Source organism: Lepidochelys kempii, chromosome 3 (assembly GCF_965140265.1).
Source record: "Lepidochelys kempii isolate rLepKem1 chromosome 3, rLepKem1.hap2, whole genome shotgun sequence".
NCBI classification, from domain to species: Eukaryota; Metazoa; Chordata; order Testudines; family Cheloniidae; genus Lepidochelys; species Lepidochelys kempii.
Genome location: NC_133258.1, coordinates 145,202,910 through 145,216,234, shown reverse-complemented (window position 1 = coordinate 145,216,234; position 13,325 = coordinate 145,202,910). Strand labels below are relative to the sequence as shown.

At 40.9% G+C, this 13,325-nt stretch overlaps 1 protein-coding gene across 6 annotated transcripts in view; it reads left to right on the top strand.

Moving 5' to 3' along the window:
• Window positions 1-13,325, top strand: part of STRN (striatin) — a 108,849-nt gene that overhangs the window by 34,279 nt on the left and 61,245 nt on the right. The gene's annotated exons all lie outside the window — the stretch shown is intronic.

Sequence of the window (13,325 nt, the reverse complement as noted above, 5' to 3'; positions counted from 1 at the left end):
CAATAAAAAAGAATTAAACAGCTATAAATGTACAATCTTTAAAACAGTTTAAATCAGTATAAAGCCATAAGTAAAATCATAAATGCAGTTGAGTTCATGTCACTAGACAAATGACTTTTGGCTAAACTGCATGGGGATAGGAAGAATTTGTAATTACCTTGAAAGTGTATTAACACTAAGTGTCAATGTGGACACTGAAAAATTCAGAAAAAGGCCCAAAGAAAGAATATTGCTATGTAGTAATTTTAGCATGCTGTTATGGGTTAGTCCTATTCTGACTTCTTTCATTGTTGTCTAATTCATCAAGAAAGCAAAGGTGTGACCCAGGGGAAGGGACTTAGTGAGGTATCTTTTGATGAGATTCTTCCAGAAATTTAAACCAGTGCAAGCAGAGTGTGTTGATCTGTTTGCATTATGGTTCACGACAAAGGATGTTGGGGACATGCCTTTCCCAGATCAATTCTTTTGAAACAATAAAAATTACTCACTGACATAGTGTGTGTCAAAAGGAGGTACTAGAAACATTGATGATTAGATAGAAACGAGTCAGCAGAACCTAGTTGAGTGGGTTTTTTTTTTTTTTCAGGAGTTGACAGAAAATTTGAATTAAGTGGCTAAGCTGTTAACAGTATGAGATCTCATTAAAACCAGGTATTGTAGTAGAAGACTGAAGGGTAGGAAATGCTATACGAATCATAATTTAAAAAGGTGCTGGAGGTGATATTGGTCATTTAAAGATAGAGGGTGAGATCTTCTTCAGGTCTGGGAAACGTACTCAGTGTCACAGCTAAATACAAGGAGGAACAGATTGTTTAGCATAAGTAGTTAACAAATTTCAAGGAACCATTCAAAGTGAACTGGCCAGTTAACACCTCTCCAGTCATGGGTGGGAAAAGGAGAGGGGAAAAAAGCTGAGGGTAGGGGAGGGCGAGTTAGTGGCATTCTGAGGCAGGTTAATGTCAGAATACCATCCTTGCCACTGTGGATGTTACCTCCTATACACCAACATCCCGCACAATGACTGCATCGCTGCCTGCCTCAAATATCTAAAAGACGATAGACAACATTCAGATACCCACCCTAAACACATAACCAAACTCATCCATTTCATCCTCACTATAACAGTTTTACATTCAACAACAAACACTTTGTCCAAACCATGGAAATAGCCATGGGTATTAGGATGCCTCCCCAATATGCCAATCTCTTCATGGGCCATTTTGAGTAAGAATTTCTGGACAAATACACCGCAAAACCAATGGTATACCTAAAATACATTGATGATATTTTCATTCTCTAGACAAATGATCTAAACTCGCACATGTGGTGAAAACCTAACTACAACAACCTCCAGCCATCCATTAAACTCTCTCTAGAACACTCCCACACTAGCATCAACTTCTTGGACACCACGATCAGTTTCAGCAATGGAACCCTACAGACAGCTACATACAAGAAACCCATGGATCGCCACATCTACTTTCACAGACCCAGTTTCTTCTAGCATTTGCAATGCTTGCCGTTGAATGGCTCAGCAGCTTCATCAGCACAATGAAGGGCCCTACGGCCATCATGAAATCTAGTCAGTTGACACTCATTGACAATATGTGCCACTGACTGATAGAGACACAGTGAGAAAGTGGGTCATTACGCAGTCCCCATGTGTAGAGGCTGGCTGCGCATATTCCTTGGACTCTGTTGAACAGGTTCTGAACTGGGCAAAGATGATGTGGCAGGTCAAATCCAGACAGTCGAATAATCGGATCAGTGACAAGGGAGCCATTCCAAATGTCTTTAGTTGACCGCTCTTCGTGCCATAGGGTTGCTGCTGACAGATTCCGATCTGGCAGTTGAAACCACAATGGATGCTTCAATGTAAGTCATGCTCTGGAGTGACTGAAAATGTCCACGTCAAATGGGAGACCTGAATTGGTAAAAAGCTTTTCCACCAGTCTGGCTGTAGACTTTCCGCAACGAATGTGTAGAAGGGCTATGTTGCTCAGAACTGGTAGCAGTGAGATAGGAGTGGGGCTCAGGGTGCCTGTGATGATATGCATGGTCAAGTTCAATTCAACGTCAACCAATTTGGGGTGAGGCGAACAATACCACACAAGGCCACAGTATTCCTCTGAGGCATAGCACAGTACCAGAGCCAACGTGCCAAGTGTCTGTGCACCCAATGTTGAACCAGTTAATTTGCTTATTGCTAGTCCTGATTTTGACAGCAGTCTTTTTTTTAGATGGTTGTGGAAAGTCAGAGTGGTCCAGTGTAACACCAAGGTAGACTGGTTTTGTTTTGTGTGTCAGTGATTTTCCACTGAGGAAGATGTCAAACTCACATTTAGTGCTGGCATTATGAAGGTGGAAGACGATCAAAACTGTCTTAGTCACATTTGGTTGGAGGTACCAACTGCTACAGTAGGCTGCCATCTTGGCCAGGTCAGCATTCAAGATGTTTTCCAATTCAGTGAAAGAGTACAACTGGGTACCGTAGCAGATGCAATCTGCTTAGATAAACTTGTGTAACTGAGTCAATGGTAGGTCATTTGTACAAATTGAATAGGGTGGGCACAAGCATGGAACCTTGGGGCAAGCTATTGGATTGTCTTCTCCATACACTTGTTCTACCTCCCAAAAATGCCTGTCACGAAGAAGTTCAACAGTGTTCACCACCCATGCTCCAAGAGCTCTTGATAGTTCTACCCGAAGATCAGTGTGCCATACTGTATCGTGGGCCGCTGTCAGGTCCAAGAAAACAGCTCCTGTCTTCGAGTTCTGTTGAAACCAGTTTTCTGTATATGTAGTGAGGGCTAGGACTTGGTCGCATGTCCTTTGACCCTTCCAGAAGCCAGTAACCATCCCAACAAACCTGTTATCTACATCCAGGCACTCAAATATCACAGAATATACTCCAAGGAGAAAGTCTGGGATATAAACCATAACACACTTAAACCCACTTTCATCAAACAAAGATGCTCCGCCAGAGAAGTAGATCACATCAAACCACCCAAATATCCCAAGAGAACCTGTTTCAATATGGAAAGAAGACTCTATCCAACAACATACCCCTAGTTATCACCTTTTGCCCCATACTGGAAGCCATATGTGGTATCATTAACCGATTACAACCCTTACTTGGTTGGGATCACATCCTGAAAGGAACTTTTCCTGAGCTGCTCTTCTGACCGTCAGACAACCCCCTCAGCCTGTCCAAGTTCATCATCAGAAGCAAGCTCCCCATGGACCAGGACACACCAACTCAGAGGCACCAGACCCTGTCGGAACAACAGATGCAAAACCTGTAGATGTATCTGCATTGCTACAATGATCAACACTCCCTCTCATCCCCCAAACACACCTTTCAAGATCCATGGGTTCTACACACATCTATCACAACATATGGCGTACCTCACTCAGTGCACTAAATGCCCCAATAACAACTATATGGTTGAAACCAGACAATCACTATATTCTCAAATGAATTCACATAGAAAAATGATAAAGGACAAAAACAACGTATCACCTGTGGGTGAACACTCTCCACAAAGTGATCACTCTATCTGACAGAGGTCCTCATCCTCAAAGAAAATCTGCATAACACCTTTAAAAGACAAGCCTGGGAGTTTAAATTCATAACTTTGCTAGACACTAAAAATCATGGCCTGAATAAAGATACTGGATTTGTGACTTATTACAACAACCTATAACCCACTTCCCCCCCCACCCCACCCCAGCTTTTTTCCCTCTCCTTTTCCCCTTTGACTGGAGAGGTGTTAACTGGCCACTTCGCCTTGAATGGTCCCTTGAGATGTGTTAACTACTTGTGCTAAACGATCTGATCCTTGAATTTAGCTTTGACGCTCTGAGTACATTTCCCAGATTTGAGCTCACACAAGATTTCTTCAAAAGCTTCTCTCTCTCTCACCAACAGAAGTTGGTCTAATAGAAGAGATTACCTCACCCATTTTGTCTCTCTAGGGTTATGTCTACACTAGAGACGTTAAAGCATATAACTGTACCGATGCAGCTGCGCCATTGTAAGATATCCCATGTAGCCGTTCTATGCCGATGGGAGAGCTCTCTCCCGTTGACATAATTAAATCACCCCCAACGAGCAGCAGTAGCTATGTCGGTAGGAGAGCATCTCCTGCCAACATAGTGCTGTCCACACCAGTGCTTCTGTCAGTCAGGGGTGTGTTTTTTCACATCCCTGAGTGATGTAAGTTTTACCAACAAAAGTGCTAGTGTTAACATAGCCTCAGAAATGTACTAGGGGCATTTCATCCCTTATGCTTTAGGGCATAAGATGACCACTAATAGGTTAGGAAAAAACACCACTTGGCAGAGTGTTTCGTGTTTATCCCTTAATGAGTAGTCTTGCACCTTTCTCTGAAGTGTGTGATATTAGCCATTGTCAATCAGGATATCAAACTATGTGGTCAACTAGTCTGATCTGGTATGACAGTTCCTTTCTTCCTCTGTTTCTTGAACAACTAGCAAGTGAAGATTGTTGTTTTAGATCACAGATTGATATAAATAGCTGTCAGCATAAGCCATTCAGAAACATTGAATTTGCTTTAAAAATGGTTAAAAACAATCTCATATTTGTTCTGGGAGAGTTTCTAAGCAGAAATTTTGTTTGGTACTTAGAGGCAGTGCAGCATACTGAGCACAAGAAGCCCTGCTGTGTTTCACAACAGTATTTTCCTAAATCAGCTCACAACCTGGGTTAACCAACATTCAGTGAAGAGTTTGTGTTGATTGTTCCCACTGAGCATCTGGGAGTCACAAAAAGGACAATCTGCAGGAGAGGAGCAGAACTTTTTCTCCTGGCCAATTGTGATGAGGGCACGGGAAAGCAAGATTGGGGAGAGGAGGAGAAAAAAAGACCAGGTAATTAAGAGATAAAGGGAAGATTACTTCGATCCTGCCCTGCCCTCCAAATTTACGAAATCTTTATCAAGCAAATAACCATTCCTGTTAGTCATGAGCCAGTGTGTAAAATGCTGATCCGTAGTAGGGCCCATTGGCAGCATGTCATGACAAGTGGGAGTGGCACTTGTTTCTCAACAATATGCTGCCTTGAATTAAGCCTCTGTATACTGAGTATTCAGCATATTTTTTTCAGGCACTGAAAATTATTAACTTAATTTCTGATCAATGTCACTATTCTATAATTAATGACTCTTGCATGATTTTATAGTGATTACTTATAGTGGAGTGTAAAAATTTTGCACTATGGAGCAGAGTGTTTTTGGTTCTATTCCCTAGCAAAGAGATTTGGTCAACTTTAATAATAACGATTTCTATCAAGGATTCTTTAATACATTATATGTAAAAGACATTTAAAATGAAGAGGGTTGATCAATAATTAATTTGAACACTCTCCTACATTTGCTGTTTCAAAAGCAATTCTGCTGTAGTTTTGCTACCATCCAGCAGATTGCAGTGTAAGACTTTTGTTCACTCTTCAATGTTATTTTATTATTTTTTTGGTAGTAATGTTGCTCAGTTACCAGTTACTTGTTTAAATTGTTATCCCTGGATTTTCAGGAGCTAGCTAAAAACATACTAATCTATTTAAAGCATATGTCCAACAACTAATAATCCGTCTGTTACTCATTTCCCTTTCCAGAGTATTTTAACCAAACAACAGAACTCTTAGTCCACTTTTCTAGAAATACTTTTATGTTATTTTTTTAAAATGGTGTGTCTGGTCAGAGTAAGACTGGCGCCTTCTCCCCTGGCCAGGATATCTCCCAATGCTGTTCCTGGCAGTCTGTCTTGTTTATGTCTATTGGTCTGGCGACTCCTCTTAATACTTCTACGGATGTTTGGCAGGCCCTCTCAGCACAGCTGGATTGGATGCTTCAGGTCTACACACTGAAATATTTCCAAGAAATAGTGGCATTTCTTGATTAGAAATCAAACTGGTTTCTTTCTATGAATTGGTCTGTGAGCAATGAAAGTCTTCGATCCTTGGGCATTTAAATTGAGAGTTTAAAAGTTAAAATTTTAACTAAGTTTCTTGTTCTCAGTTATTGAGATGTTGGGGCAGCCATATTGAATAGCAAATATGGATTACTTGCACAGCAGATTTGCAGTTCATGAAGAAGAAAAGAATGAAACAGAGCAATGAATAAGCTAATGAAGTGAGAAAGCAAAAGCAGTTGTAGTGATCTTTCTTATCTTAGGTTTCAGAGTAGCAGCCGTGTTAGTCTGTATCTGCAAAAAGAAAAGGAGTACTTGTGGCACCTTAGAGACTAACAAATTTATTTGAGCATAAGCTTTCATGAGCTACAGCTCACTTCATCGAAAGCTTATGCTCAAATAAATGTGTTAGTCTCTAAAGTGCCACAAGTACTTCTTTTCTTTTTCCTTATCTTAGTAACTAAGCAGGTCTATTTAGTAACATAGCTTTGCAGTCTAAAAATATCTTCCTTCCAAATGACTTTCAAAGCTGGTTGCAGTTGGAAAATAACTTTGATAACGTGATGTCTGTTCAAGCCAATTATTTTCATATCATTTTACTTTTCAGTCTCTGCATACTGCTGTTCATACAAATTATTCTTTTCAGAAATTAATATAGATGTTAATAGTTCAATGATTTACATCTCATCTAAACCATCATTTTCATGTGAAGATAATGTACATCTTTAAGTTCAATTTCTTATCCTCCAAACTTTAGGGTTTCTTTTGACCAATTGTCATGATGATCATATAGGAAACCAAAATTTCTCTATTTATCTGCTGCACAAACATAAGTATAGTTAGCTGCAATGTATAATTCTCCAGGTATGTTAATATAGCTGACCTCTAATCTGGAGCAGCCAGTTCTAGTGTTAAAAATGTAGTTCAGTTGGAGCTAGTCAGAGCTGGACTACAAGGTATAATTTTGAGGGAATTTAGTGAACAAATAATGGGAGGAAGTATTAAAATCCATTGGTGTAGAAGGAGTGCTGGGAAAAGTAAAAGACTAAAGTGCAACAAACTTTCGTCCCTCTGAAAATGGAAAATGCAGAGAAAACCAAGTGGTCATGGTCGATCAATAAGCATCTACTCAAACTTCTGGGATTGAAAAGAAACTCCACTGGGATTGAGGAAGAGGAGAGGAAACAAAACTAGATAGAATGAGTTTAACACGCAAGGAAAAAGGTGAGAGCCATGAAGAAAATGAATGAATTACCTTGATGTGAAAGGAATCAGAAGGGTTTTTAAAAGTATATTGGGGTGGGAGGAAGAACCTGCCCAAGTAAGTAGGTCCATTAATAAATGAAGATATGAAAGTGAGAACAGGCGTTCACATGGCACTGTTTCAGCTGGCGTTGCAAGCTATTTACGTGCCAGATGCGCTAAAGATTCATATGTCTCTTCATGCTTCATCCACCATTCCAGAGGACATGTGTCCAGGCTGATGACAGGTTCTTCTCGATAACAATCCAAAGCAGTGCGGACTGATGCATGTTCATTTTCAGCATCTGAGTCGGGTGCCACCAGCAGAAGGTTGATTTTCTTTTTTGGTGGTTCGGGTTCCATAGTTTCTGCATTGGAGTGTTGCTCTTTGAAGACTTCTGAAAGCATGCTCCACACTTCATCCCTCTCAGATTTTGGAAGGCACTTCAGATTCTTAAACCTTGGGTCGAGTGCTGTAGCTATTTTTAGAAATCTCACATTGGTACTGTGACGGGTTGGATCACAGAAACCCCCTTGGGACTGTCCACTGATGTGCTGAGACCACCTCTGAGCCCGTTTTCCCTGGCAGTTTAGGACTTCAGAACCCTGCCTGGTTGTGCCAGACACACTTGCCTGCTACAAACACAGACCCAGGTCTGAACCCTGTCCCTTAAAAGCTGCAGGCTAAACTGAAGACATCTTGAGAGGTGTTCCTGTCTCCAGCACTCAGATGCCCAGCTCCCAATCCCAAATAAATCCATTTTACCCTATATAAAGCTTATACAGGGTAAACTCATAAGTTGTTTGCCCTGTATAACACTGATAGAGAGATATGCACAGCTGTTTGCCCCCCGCCTCCCCCCAGGTATTAATACATACTCTGGGTTAACTAAGTAAAAAGTGATCTTATTAAATATAAACAGTAGGATTTAAGTGGTTCCAAGTAATAACAAACAGAACAAAGTGAATTACCAAGAAAAAATAAAAACAAAACATGCAAGTCTGAGCCTAATACAGTAAGAAAGTGATTACAGATGAAATCTCACCCTCAAAGATGTTCCAATAAGCTTCTTTTACAGACTAGCCTCCTTCTAGTCTGGGTCTAGCAATCACTCACACCCCTGTGGTTACTATTCTTTGTTCCAGTTTCTTTCAGGTATCCTTTGGGGGTGCAGAGGCTATCTCTTAAGCCAGCTGAAGACCAATGGAGGGGTTCCCAGGGGCTTAAATAGACTTTCTCTTGTGGGTGGAGACCCCTTCCTCTCTCCTATGCAGAATCCAGCTGCAAGATGGAGTTTTGGAGCACATGGGCAAGTCACATGTCCATGCATGACTCTGTTCCTTACAAGTCAGGCCGCGTTCCCAGGAAAGCTCAGATGTGGATTGGCGTCTCAAAGATCATTGTTGGCTTAAGTGTTTCTTAATTGGGCACTTACTGAGAGTAGTCTTTTCTCAGTAAGCTGACCAGCTGCTTCACTGAGGCTACTTAAAATTAAACAAGTACATAGCCAATATTCATAACTTCAAATACAAAAATGATACTTGCATACAAATAGGATGAATATATCCAGTAGATCATAACCTTTGCAGAGATATATTACATGGCATATCTAGCATAAAACATATTCCAGTTATGTCATATATACATTCATAAGCATATTTCCATAAAGCATTATGGGGTGGAATGTCACAGGTACCTTCTTTGTATTTTGTCAAATCTTCAGTGAAAGTGTTCTTAAAATGAACAACGTGTACTGAGTCATCATACGAGACTACTATAACATGAAATATATGGCAGAATGTGGGTAAAACAGAGCAACAGACATACAATTCTCCCTCAAGAAGTTCAGTTACAAATTTAATTAACATATTATTTTTTTAACGAGCATCATCAACATGGAAGCATGTCCTCTGGAATGGCAGCTGAAGCATGAAGGGGCATACGAATGTTTAGCATATCTAACACGTAAATACCTTGTAATGCTGGCTACAAAAGTGCCATGCGAACACCTGTTCTCACTTTCTGGTGACATTGTAAATAAGAAGTGGGCAACATTATCTCCTGTAAATGTAAACAAACTTGTTTGTCTTAGCGATTGGCTGAACAAGAAGTAGGACTGAGTGGACTTGTAGGCTCTAAAATTTTACATTGTTTTGTTTTTGAGTGCATAGAATCATAGCATATTAGGGTTGGAAGAGACCTCAGGAGATCAACTAGTCCAATCCCCTGCTCAAAGCAGAACCAACACCAACTAAATCATCCCAGCCAGGGCTTTGTCAAGCCGGGACTTAAAAACCTCTAAGGAAGGAGATTCCACCACTTCCCTAGGTAACCCATTCCAGTGCTTCACCACCCTCCTAGTGAAATAGTGTTTCCTAATATCCAACCTAGACCTCCCCCGCTGCAACTTGAGACCATTGCTTCTTTTTCTGTCATCTTCCACCACTGAGAACAGTCTAGCTCCAGCCTCTTTGGAACCCCCCTTCAGGTAGTTGAAGGCTGCTATTAAATCCCCCCTCACTGTACTCTTCTGCAGACTAAATAACCCCAATTCCCTCAACCTCTCCTTGTAAGTCATGTGCCCCAGCCCCCTAATCATTTTCGTTGCCCTCCACTGGACTTTCTCCAATTTGTCCACATCCCTTCTGTACTGGGGGGGAGAGGGGACCAAAACTGGATGCAATACTCCAGGTGTGGCCTCACCAGTGCCGAATAGAGGGGAATAATCACTTCCCTCGATCTGCTGGCAGTGCTCCTACTAATACAGCCCAATATGCCATTGGCCTTCTTGACAACAAGGGCACACTGCTGACTCATATCCAGCTTCATGTCCACTGTAATCCACAGGTCCTTTTTCACAGAACTGCTGCTTAGCTAGTCGGTCCCCAGTCTGTAGCGGTGCATGGGATTCTTCCTTCCTAAGTGCAGGACTCTGCACTTGTCCTTGCTGAACCTCATCAGATTTCTTTGGCTCAATCCTCCAATTTGTCTAGGTCACTCTGGACCCTATCCCTACCCTCCAACATATCTACTTCTCTCCCCAGTTTAGTGTCATCTGCGAAGTTGCTGAGGGTACAATTCATCCCATCATCCAGATCATTAATAAAGATGTTGAACAAAACCGGCCCCAGTACCGACCTCTGGGGCACTCCACTTGATACCAGCTGCCAACTAGACATCAAGCCGTTGATCACTACCCATTGAGCCTGACAATCTAGCCAGCTTTCTATCCACCTTATAGTCCATTCATCCAATTTATACTTCTTTAATTTGCTGGCAAGAATACTGTGGGAGACCATATCAAAAGCTTTGCTAAAGTCAAAATATATCACATCCACCTCTTTCCCCATATCCACAGAGCCAGTTATCTCATCATAGAAGGCAATCAGGTTGGTCAGGCATGACTTGCCCTTGGTGAATCCATGTTGACTGTTCCTGATCACCTTCCTCTCCTCCAAGTGCTTCATAACTGCTCCGGGTGCAGTTATGTAAAAAAAAAGAAAAAAAATCTACATTTTGTAAGTTGCATTTTCATGATAAAGAGCTTGCACTAGAGTACTTGTCTGAGGTGAACTGAAAAATACTATTTCTTTTGTTTATTATTTTCACAGGCAAATATTTGTAATCAAAAATAATGATATAAATTGAGCACTGTACACTTTATATTCTGAGTTGTAATTGAAATCAATATATTTGAAAATGTAGAAAAACATCCCAAATATTTAATAAATTTCAATTGGTATTCTATTGTTTAGCAGTGCGATTAAAATTGTGATTAATCGCGATTAATTTTTCTGTTAATCGCGTGAGTTAACTGAGATTAATTGACAGCCCTAATTAACTTCATTTAGACCTGTTTATTAGACCTCTCTATATTGCTTGCCTAATAACACATCAAATGGAATTCTCTTACAGTTTCTCTCTCAATGGGGATTATTGTAGAAAAACTTAAAACTTCTTTTCTGTTCACCCCTTTAACCAGTATAAAGTAGACAGCCTACAGATTGGACAAATTTTGTCTAGATCCTAAGGCTTAATATTTTAAATAGGCCCTCTGATCTCTTTTGTCATTGTAAAACAATGTTTGACTTCAGTGATCCATGTATTGACTGTAATCTTATATTCTGTGGAAGAATCTGGTGATATCAAGAATTATTCCTTTTCATGAGCATTGTTGAATTCTATTAGTTTGCTAAATCTCCGCTATTACATTTAAAAAAAATAAAAATAAAAGAGAGAGGCAATGAAAGGAAGTAAGTAAAAAGAATATTCAACCTCCAGGAAAATACTAGCCCATTTTAAATTAAGGATGTTAAGCAGGAACACGTGTTATCTTGTAAACTTGGGTCAGAGGAACCCGGGTCAACAGTGGACAACTCACTGTTTAGAAGAATTGTGATACTTGCTACCAGTGTGTGCATCGTAAGGGAAAGGTTAACTCCTCCTTTGCCTCTCATGGAGCTTCCCTCCTGAGACACTGCTCTGCCTTATCAGTCACCATCTAATTTTAGCATAATGTGAGTAGGTGAGTGGATTTGCTAGTTGATGCTTGCATCATGTGAAGTATAGGAATTTGCCTCCATGTGAGGAAGCATGGTCTGGTGTTTGAAGTACAGGACTCAGAATAATGAGATCTGAATTCTGCCATATAGTTGGCGTGTGTCATTTAACCCCTCTGCCTCAGTTTAGTACAATTTATTAAATAGGAAATTATCTACCACATGTATGAAGTTTCATACATTTATCATAGAACTGGAAGGGACCTTGAGAGGTCATCTAGTCCAGTCCCCTGCACTCAAGGCAGGACTAAATATTATCTAGACCATCCCTGACAGGTGTTTGTCTAACCTGCTCTTAAAAATCTCCGATGATGGAGATTCTACAACCTCCCTAGGCAATTGATTCCAGTTCTTAACCACCCTGACAGTTAGGAAGTTTTTCCTAATGTCCAACCTAAACCTCTCTTGCTGCAATTTAAGCCCATTGCTGCTTGGCCTATCCTCAGAGGTTAAGAAGAACAATTTTTGTTCCTCCTCCTAGTAACCACCTTTTACATATTTGAAAACTATTATCATGTCCCCTGTCAGTCTTCTCTTTTCCATACTAAACAAACCCAGTTTTTTCAATCTTCCCTCATAGGTCATGTTTTCTAGACCTTTAATCATTTTTGTCGCGCTTCTCCTGACTCTCTCCAATTTGTCCACATCCTTCCAGCAATGTGGCTCCCAGAACTGGACACAATACTCCAGGTGAGGCCTAATTAGTGTGGAGTAGAGTGGAAGAATTATTTCTTGTGTCTTGCTTACAACACTCCTGCTAATACATCCCAGAAGGATGTTTACTTTTTTTGCAACAGCGTTACACTGTTGACTCATATGTAGCTTGTGGCCCACTATGACCCCCAGATTCCTTTCTGCTGTACTCCTTTCTAGGCATCACTTCCAATTTTGTATGTGTGCAACCGATTGTTCCTTCCTAAGTGGAGTACTTTGCATTTGTCCTTATTAAATTTTATCCTATTTGCTTCAGCCCATTTCTCCAGTTTGTCCAGAGGTAATGTCATGTAATGCAATATCATATTTTTTCTGTAAACCTATATCCATGTGTACTACTTATGCTACTCATTACTACTTTGTCTATGCCTGAATCCCTGGATACTGATCCTGCAAGAGCAAGACATTCCAACCACTGGTTTCTGGTACCTTTTTTTGCTACACAATCTGTCGTATCACATGGTACACTCTCTACTGATTGTCCCCATAGGACTTCAATATGCTGAACATTTTTCTTAGAAAATTTTCCACAGTTGCAAAAACTAGCTCATGACCCAAAGTTTTTGCAAGTTTAGCAGTGGTGTTTCAAGGGTTCTCAAACTTCATTGCACCACAACCCCCTTTTGACAACAAAAATTACTACACGACCCCAGGAGGCAGAGTCAGAGCCTGAACCCTGCTGTGGTGTCACCCCAGATGGGGGCCAAAGCCAAAATCCAAGCCACGCCACCTTGTGCAGGGGGGCCAAATCCAAAGCCCCGCTGTCCAGGGCTGAAACCGAAGCCTGAGTCCCGCTGCTAGGGCTGAAGCCCTTGGGCTTGAGCTTCGACCTTAGGCCCCAGTAAGTCTAATGCCAGCCCTGGCGACCCCATTAAAAT